The sequence below is a fragment of the Glycine soja genome, chromosome 17 (assembly GCF_004193775.1).
Source record: "Glycine soja cultivar W05 chromosome 17, ASM419377v2, whole genome shotgun sequence".
Taxonomy (NCBI): Eukaryota; Viridiplantae; Streptophyta; class Magnoliopsida; order Fabales; family Fabaceae; genus Glycine; species Glycine soja.
The window spans coordinates 24045210-24055180 of NC_041018.1; positions in this window are offsets into that span (position 1 = coordinate 24045210).

Consider the following 9971-nt stretch of genomic DNA (forward strand, 5'->3'; position numbering starts at 1 on the left):
CCGGCTCTCTACAGGGGAACCTCCACTCACTGCTTCCCCTAATATCCTTCCTTTACCACATCATGGGGGTTTACAGGAGATCCCAGAGGCTCGCTCGGAAAGGCTGCTATACCATACCTTTTGACTCCACTCTACTCTAGTAGTCATTGGACTCACTATAGTAGTCCGCCCGGCTGCTCTTGCTGAAATCATTACTCTTCATTCTCCCGTGCTCTAGCAATTGCACTCCCTAGACCACTACCATGTAGTTAGGTAGAGACAATCAATCCGTAGTGACGGGAATCTGGGGATCCCTATCCATATCAAAAATGAATAAATAATATATCTATAGAGAAGCTACCTTTCTCTCACTCAATAGATGTATCTGGTTTGGTACGGTACAATACAATACGAGATGATGGAATGCAATGGGATGGATGGTAGAGGGTTGCCTGCACCCAAAAGCGATGATTCCCCTTGTCCATAGGGACCTCATGGCATACAACCGAAATGACTCCCGCTATATAGCCGCCCCTATCTATCTTTTTATAGCCTCGTGGACGGACTAAAGAAGGGAAGTTACAGAACGGGGCAGTGAAGGCTCGAGAAGTAGACAACAAGCTTTTCTCATCCCCCTAACCTTTCTATTATTATTTAAGCGCTAGCACGCCCCTTTCTCTAAAAAGGGGGTAAGCACTTCACTCGCTAGGGGATGGGATTCATTCACTTGCATTCCTGCTAGCACTACAAAAAGCTCCGGTCTTAACACCCCTACCACTGCTGTGCACCCTTTCCTTGGGTTCGTAGAGTCGGGTTTCCCGTTTACCCACAACGGAGGACCCCACCTGACCAGGCAGGCGGCCACAGGTCATAACGCACTCTTCGCACTACAAATCCACTTTGAAGTTGACTTATCCGCTCGGCCAATCGTCGGAATGTGTACGATATACCATAAGGGCCCAATATCTCAATAGCACCTTTGTCTAAAGCTTCGAATGAGACTTTATATCCAAAACGCAGGAACGATCTGACTAGAAAGTCATTCAAAACTTGATCGAAGAATCAGCGTTTATTGAAGAAGCTATAGAGTCGATTACAAAAAGTACTTGTTTGAAAGGCTCGTTGTAATTGATCCGCTACGGGATTTACATTATACGCAACAGAAGCACCTGAAGTACTAAACAGAATAGGTATTAGTTTGGTAATGGTTGGAGCAGCAAACTCGGATTCGGCAAGAATCTCATTTTTTGGTAGTACGAAGGGGGAATTGGCCCAAAAATTGGATAGGGTCAAGACACAGTCGGGCGCCAGCGGCTGACTCAAGTGCCCCCCGAACCGCGCAAAATGGTCGCCTATTACACGGCTCACTAACTCTGCCTGGGGTTTGGGGCTACCTATTATTCATTCGTCGGCGGTCCGGCGCACCCCTACTCACTTAAAGGATGCTGCTTAATTATGAAGGAAATTCATTCTCAATCTAGGGAGTTCCCTTTCGTTAATCGCATCAAGCTAGGAGTGGACATCATCATCTGCAGACAAATCCAGATCTTGTTTCATCATTAGCTTAGCTAAAGTGGAATAGTATGACTGGCTTTCCGGAAAATGAGACGAAACCCGCTTTATCCATAACTTTTCTATGGCCACTGAAAACCGTACGGAAGCCTGACTTTGGGGTATAAGGAGAGATTCTCAAGATCTGCAACATCATACTTGTCCCTACTCAACTTATTAACTGCCCGTTCAAGGCGACTGATCTTCTCCATCAGAGGATCAGACGGTTGTGGTGGGACGTATGGCACTATCTGATTCATGGGAGTGAGAGCCAAGGACATGGCCGGTACTGCAGGAGGTTTTCTTCGCGTTTGTACATTATTTAAATCATTCTAGCCTTTCGCTTGCTTATCTTATTATGTTTCTAGTTCTCGCTCGTGGTAAATTGTATATTCATACTTTCAGTTCGAAATTCATTTCCCCAGACCCAGCATAAGAGAAGAAAACAAAAGAAAGAGATGCGGATGAAAGTGATCCCCTAATCCTCGCTCGGTACCAAGGGTAGAACTTCATGATTGATTCGGTGTAACCGGTCTTTGATCAAGGGGCGCTAACGCGCCCTTACCTATTGAAGGAAAAAGTGCAGTTCAAGCACTTTGCTTTGAATCACAAACAAGCATATATTATTCAATTTCGGCATTCCCAATCTTCTATCTTTCCTGCAGGCATGGAAATCAAACTGGAATGAGACCTTCCTTTTTGTCGACATTCTTTTCCATTCAATCTCTCTTCCCATCTTGCATCAGTCTCTGACTCACCCTTCCACTAAACCGAGTAATCTTTCCTTATATTCTTCTAGCTCTGACCCACGGTCCTGTGATCCAGTATGTTCTAAACCTCTCTGTCAAACTCTTTTCTGAGGACGGGAGGGGCACACTTGTCTTTTTTAGTTTTTATAAAATATCATCATCTATATGCAATGATGCAACATAAAGGATGGAGGGCGGTTGGGTGGGGTGTAGTTAGGCATGATTTTTCTGAGCCTATTAGCTATGACTTTTTTTTCACCTTGTATGCCACGTTACACAGGCTAATGGGTCTGAACTGGCCAAAGGACTGGGGTGCGTTAACTTTTGGGATTACGACGATGAAGGTATGGTTGAGACTCTCCTCCAACGATGCTGTTGTGAAGGCTTTTTGCACTATTGACACTAAATCTCCTTACACTATTTCCCATCACTTCTGGTATAAGATAGGCTTAAAACCATCCGGCCAGGGGGCTTTAAAGCTCCCATGGCGAAGACCGCCTTTTTGACTTAAAGTCTGGTGGGAACTGCTGTGAAGAAGTCTGAGCATACCGTTAAGCCAACGTCACTGAGCCATGCCAAGATCGAAAGGTATCAAAATAAGAAAGAATTATCTTTTTAATAAGTAATTCAATTCCAATTCAGCTTTCATCGATTTTTTTACGTTAACTCTTCACGCAGTATGCTCTTTAATTAAGGTTTTCTTTCTTTAAAAGAAAAAGGAATCGTTCATTCCAGAGACCTTTACTATATCTTCCAGTTAGGAGTGCTTATAATCTCATCATCTGTTAGCGCCTATGAATTAGTTTGAAAAAATGGAGATGATTTATTAGATATCGCCATTTATTTTAGTTCTGGGGTTGGGTCGGATAGGACTTCTACCCTTGTCGAATCGGACAACCTTAGCTATAGCTAACGACGCATTTTCTTATGCTATTTACCCTTCATTACTTCCCCAGCTTTGAGTGAAGTTCCTTGCTTTCAGTCTATTGGGCCTAGAGGACTGGGAATTGGCAATAACAAGAATAGGTCCTTTAGTGATAAGCTCAATCCCAACTGTCGAATCGAAAGCCTAAATCGTCTAAGGTATGAAGTTACTTTCCAAATGTCAATTCCTATAAATAGTAGTTTCTCCATCTACAATATGCTCGAACCTTTACTTTTAAAATCTTCCACACCGAAAAAGCCCATTCATCTCTTCTTTCTCGGAAAGATGGAATTGGAATCCATTTGGTAGAGTCTGCCGTGGGAAAGCCTTAACGACCCAAATAGAAAATAGCGATCGCCCAGTTAAACGTATAGTTCCACCTCTGGTAACATGGTTGGATTGCTAACTTCTTCTTTTCATTAGGAATGGGTCTTTTCTTCCTCTTCCCTCGACGGAGGGGTAGGGCATATAGGGGGCTCGATCGAAGAGAGACAGTGGTGACTCGCCAAGAAAGATTTTAGAAGTGCTTCCTGGCTACAGTCGGTTGATGTTATAAAGTCCTCCATTATGGAATGGTTCTCAGCAGCACGTGAATCTCCTAACTCGCTTAAAGTGACAGCGTTTATTTCATTTATATATATTCTATTAGCTTAGCTGAAACGGATCGAGTGTCCTACAAATCAATAGAACCTAGTTCGTTCGGATGATGTACTTGGTAGGACCGTAGCCCAAGCCACCTGGCAAGGAATGGTTTCATATGGATTCACTTCTTTCCACTCTTCTCATAATCTAATGGTTGAACTCTTCTTTCTTTTACATATGCATTTGATTCCCAGGAAGAAAGGAAAGAGACTCGCGATGAACAGTCATAGCCAAGTGGATGGAAATAGCATAAATAGAGCCAAGCCTTCTCTAAAAGAAGCAAGTGCAAGTCCCAGGAAAGCAGCTAATGTCAAAGGACCTTTGCTTGATTCGACTTCAGCCTTGATGTGCCTCCTCCTTTTTAAATATGAAATTAGAGATTAAGTAAGTTAGTCAGTCACACAAAAAGGAGTAGCGAATGGTTCAGTTGCATTAACTTCTGCGGACAGGAGGGATAACTCGCAATTCCTAATACTCAGACTATGTCTCTTGCCTACACATACTAAACAGATAATCTTGAATGATCGTCGGTTTCAGGTGGTGAAAGCCCCATGTATTTCTTTTTCTTGGATTCCGCCCGTAGGCGCTAACAAATAAGTAAGAAGCTGGTCCGATAGTGAAGGGAGAACACTTGCTTGGTACAACTCTCATGTGGACGTCCTGCTTGATACAAGCAATCAGTAGAAAAAGCTCTCTTCCTTTGATCTCTTTTCTATGCTAGGATACCATCTATGTATGAAATGGATAGTTAGAGAAAAAGATCACTCCTAAATGCAGTCGGGATCTTATATACGATACCACCACAACAATGATAGAAGGAGCAGATACGAGTACTCAAGCAGCTAAAGCAGTGTGGTTCCAGGTGCATTTCCAGTTTTGATAGTTGTTGTCCGAGCTCTTGTCCTTCCTCTGTGATTCAAGACAAAGAGTATAGGCTAGAGTGGCTTTCCCGAGTGAAAAAGGTATAGTGGAATCTCCGAACGAACACTTCGAATCTGTATGCTCGTGCTTTCCGGGAAGGCTGGTCCGGTTAGCCCTTCTCCAATTAGCATCTTGCCTGATCGTCTACTGAGTGAATAGCAGCAAGTGCTAGTTCAAGTCAGTAATCATTTGACGCGCGGGATCTGTACTGTGACAAGTAAGAAAATAAGGTTGAAGTACTACGGATATCAGAGCTTTAGTTTAAGTGATTCAAATCAGTGAACTGTACTCGTCCAAGCCAGCGGGTAAGGTTCACCAGACCGGGCAAGTGAACGACCAAGGAAAGTAGAGGATTCAGATAGGCGAGTCAAGGCATTTGTGTGAAAACTCTAGCTGTATCAAAGATAGATGGGGAAGGAAGGAAAGCGACTCTTTTCTTTTTCACCAGGAACATAAACGACATTCGTCAGACCTGAGCAGTAGGTTTCGCCTCGGTCAGCTGTAAGGATGAAGATTGCTTTCAGCCAAAGAGAATTAATTGACTTCGAGCTCGCACCCTATGTGCTTGATCTGATCAATGAAAATAAATCCTGAAATAACATAAATAACAATAGAAATCGTTAAGTAAGTACGCGAATCTTGACAGTTTTTGGAGAAAGCGCCTGTTCACGTTAGGGCCCTTTGAATGGAATAAGGAGATGTAGTTGCGTGTAGTTCACTTTTTTCTTCGAGATTGGCTTGGTCTTCAGTGTGGGCAGTCTCATTTGCTAATCTATATGTTTTCAGTTTCAAGAGGGAAGAAGCGGGGTAGAGTAATTGGTCAACTCATCAGGCTCATGACCTGAACATTGCAGGTTCGAATCCTGTCCCCGCCTAATCATCTGAGGCCGTAGTCAGCCTCCATCTTTCAGATTCGTAAGTAACTCAATGAGTTCTTTCCTTTTCCCATGTCTTTCTTGATTGGTAAACCCAACCAGCGATTTACAACAAACAAGTCTTTCCTCTTGTTGGGGGAAGCAGTTAAAAAATGAACCAAAGCAAATGAAAGTGCCAAATAATCCGATCGAAATCCAAAACCTACTTTTGTACTTCCCCTTATCAATCATTTGTTTTTATGGTTTGTTTCTACTCATAATCTTATTTTTATTTGTATGGTTAAAGCAAAGAAATCTGAAGGGAACAATAGACTTTTTACAAAAAAGGGACATCCCCTATACATTGCGATGCACGCCGCTTTTGTACGAGGTTGTGTCGCAACCGCAACTATTTAAGGATAAGGGAATCCCAAATGGGTTTATTGAAATGGAGAAAAGGCAAGAACGATAAAGGCGACGGCGCACGTTTACCTACTAGGCGTATTGGTTATAACATTTGAATTTCTCTTACATTCCACATTTCCGAAACGGATCCTATCAAATATTTTACATTTTCTATGATCATCTCTATTTTAGGTATTCGGGGAATCCTCCTTAATAGACGAAATATTCCTATTATGTCAATGCCAATTGAATCAATGTTATTAGCTGTGAATTCGAACTTTTTGGTATTTTCCGTTTCTTCGGATGATATGATGGGTCAATCATTTGCTTCATTGGTTTCAACGGTGGCAGCTGCGGAATCCGCTATTGGGTTAGCCATTTTCATTATCACTTTCCGAGTCCGAGGGACTATTGCTGTAGAATTTATTAATAGCATTCAAGGTTAAACATGACTACTAGAGAATTACCAAAATACGAAGTTCTCTTCTTTTTTATTTTGACTTGGTTGGCAGGGTCAGGGCCTTTCTTGCCGGGCGAGCGCATCTGATTGATTCAAAAGTCCTTTCCTAAACCACTTCCCATTCAGTTGTTGAAAGATAGATAGAACCTTTCCAACTAAATGAGATTGAGTTCCACGAATATGCAAGCTAGGAAGATGCTTTTTGCTGCTATTCCATCTATTGTTCTTCTCATTTTTTGCAGTCTTCTATTATTCATCGATGGATACATTCGAGAGTCTGGTGAGAAGACTTGCTTTCTCCCTCGGCAATCAAGCCTTATCTAGGCTATTGCTTCAGAGGGGATGCTCCGTAGGTCTGACCGTGGCCATTGTTGTGCTTTTCTTCACTGCCGAGGCCGCACCCGGTCTTGGAAATCAAATAGCGGCGTCGTCTGGAGCGGAAAATCGGGTGAGTAGTTGGCATCAATATCTAACCTCAAATATGGAAGGGGAGTCCGCCAACGAACCATCCACCTCATCCTCGTGGATGGGTGCCCTTCTATCTTCGGAAACAGAAATGGGGGGCACGGGCACGTCCGTCAATGACAGAGTTGCATGGCCTGTGCCTCTCGCTAATCCAGTCGCTTCCGGGGAGGCTGAAGCCGGTCAATCTCATGTCGTGCCCTTTCCATATGATGAGAATGAGGTGATTGGTGGGGATTATGTACTTTCCATACAGAGGAGACTGTTAGCCAAATACGAGTTTCCTTCTGCGGAAGAAATAAAAATAACCAAGATAAAGGCGGAAGATCTTTTCGAGGTCAAGGTGGATATCATCCGGCAAATGACACCCCAGGACCCCGAAGAAGATTGGCTGAACCGTGGAGCGCGGGCCCTGGACAATCCCCGCGCGGCCTCAGGAGAGACGTCGTTAGAAGAACTTTATCGCCTGAAGGACGACCTGAATGAGAATGGGCGGGACTCCGAGACCTTTGAAAGATTGAAAGACAAATTTTTTTGAAGACCTCGACCTTTAGAAAATGAAAATTCTACTACTTAAACAGACCTCAGCAGAGGTCGGGCTCTCTCGGAAACCACAAGCAAGTAGGAATGAAATCTCCTCTTCTATAAAGAAATAAGGCTCCGTATTGAGATTGAATTGAACGTAGGACTGGGACACACCTCTATGTGCCCTGGCCGGGCGAACCGGTTTTTGGCGCCAAAAAGTGAGGGAGAAAGAGATCTCGTTAGTCCTGGTATTGTAGCTGTGGGTTGTCGTCGGCCCGACGGACTTGGGGAGGGAGGGAAAGGTAAAGCTGGCGGAGACCCCAGCTTAGAGTAACTACCCGAGAAGGTCAGTGAGGTTCCAACTGTAGTGAACTGAAAGATCTTTCTTAAAGTTGACTATGGTTGGAAGAAGACAGGCGGGGATGAGCCGAACGAGAGCGAGGCTAGTCTCAGCAGGAGGGTTGTCGATCTGGTCCCATTTTAGACATAGTAAGAAGAGTAGCAATGCTAGATTAAGAAGGCGTAAAGACATAACTCTGCCCTAAGCATTGAGCTTACGCGAACCAAGCTGCGAAAAAGACTTATTGGGTAGCCTTCCATGCCAAGCCAGCACATGGACCGGATTGGTACTCGAATTCCTCGGACCAAGAGGCTTGGACTATGAGCCCGCTTAGCAAACGGGGTGAGTATTCGCTCCTCTTTCAGAACTTCGGTTGTCCGCCTCGTCCAATGGGATGCAAGAGAGGGTCAAGATTGAGTATCAAACTGAGGGATGCGGAGTCCTGGAGACAGGACGGACGTGCTTGATCCTAGCAGTTCCCACATGGGTCCCATGGCGGAGGGCCTGACAAAATAGCTTCTTAGTGGCTTTCCCACTCCGCTTGCCATTAAGTCAAGATAGCGAGGAAAGAGAGAAAGAAAGTCTTATTATCGTTCGTGACCCCTGGTATTGGGCCCTAGACTAATAAGGAGCTACTAAGAAGAGTAATCTATAGGAATCGAATTTCACTAAATGAAGGATCCGAAGGAGAAGCGATGGAATTGATTACTAAGCGAAGGAACTCTTTCTTTTAGGAATAATGAAAGTGAAGACGTTCAGCTACCATAGAATCAACAGACTCTTTCTCTCCTGCATGAGATCTTGACTATTGGGGATATTTTTTCGAAAAGAAGACAGAAGTTAGTTGACTTGCTTACTTGTTAGAGTAAGGAAGAAAGAAGGCTTACAGGCAGGGAGTTAGAAGAGGGGTTTTTCCTTATTAGCTAGCTTCGCAGGACTGACTTCACGTTATTCAGGATTATGACTACCTTTAACTCGCTCACTCGGGCGCAATACCCATCCTTCTTGAGCTTCCCATTAACCCATTTAATGCGGATTAAAGAATGAGCTAGCCCTCCTTAAGACATATAGGTTTAAAAACCAGTTACGGAAGAGCAGCTAAGCATCAAAAGATAGGAATAGAATAGCTGATCTTTACTCCTCTGGGCGCTCTAAAGCTAAAGCTCCTCTTCCTGTCTGGAAGGGAATTCACGCACTCGAACGTAGGCATTCCAGTTCAAAAACGAATAACTAATATTCGGCTAAACCTCGTGTTCCAACCAAGTCTTACAACCAATCGTATCATCCTGATCACTGATCAACGGGATCGAATCCTGGGTACAGAAAAGACCCTGAATAGCTTAGCTAGAGGCATCTTCCCACCTTTTATCCTCTCTGTAGCTACGCAGATAGTCTTCTTCTATATGGCTAGCTCCAATTCCGTCTATTTGGAAATGGGCAAGATAAGCCCTTACTCGTGCTGCAATCAGGCTTGGTACCTTCCCTTATTCTCCTTCCTTTTGGTAGTGCTAAGTAATCGAAAATCTCTTATGGCTATTAAGGATCGCCTTTCACCTGTGTGATGATATTCTTTAGCGGGGAAGTTTTCGTTAGCTGGTATAAGCCACCCTTCTGTATAACTTGTGTCGGGAAGGAATAGAAAGTGGGGAGAAGGTCTCAGTGTAGTCGATGTCCTCTTTCAGAGTGAACCCCTTGGCGACAAGCCTGGCCTTCTATCTCTCAATCTTGCCTTTTGATTCCCTATTGGTCTTATCAATTTACACCCTACGGGCTTGGCTCATTTTCTTTCTCTGGGTTTCAGAGTGAGTGGGTTAAGGAGCCTTTTTCCACCTTTCGTCTTTCCAGTCAAGCAGTGGTTCCTGCTCTTGCCTCTCATGAATCTACTCGACCATTCCGGAATGAGTGAGCTTTTGTATCCGTATTGAAGAATCCGGTTATCGACTCGGCAGCTATAGAATCTAAGCCAATTGAATCAGCAACCGCTGGTATAGTAAGCGGTGTTCAAATAGTCATTGTTGGGATCTTCTCCGCTGCTAGCTCTTCTTATTACTAGGTTCTGCTTCCTCATAGTTCTCTTGAACATGATTCTCTCATACGCACTCCTATTAAAGGAGTTAGGAAGCCAAGATCTGATCTGAGTAGTTCTGGTAGCCAATGA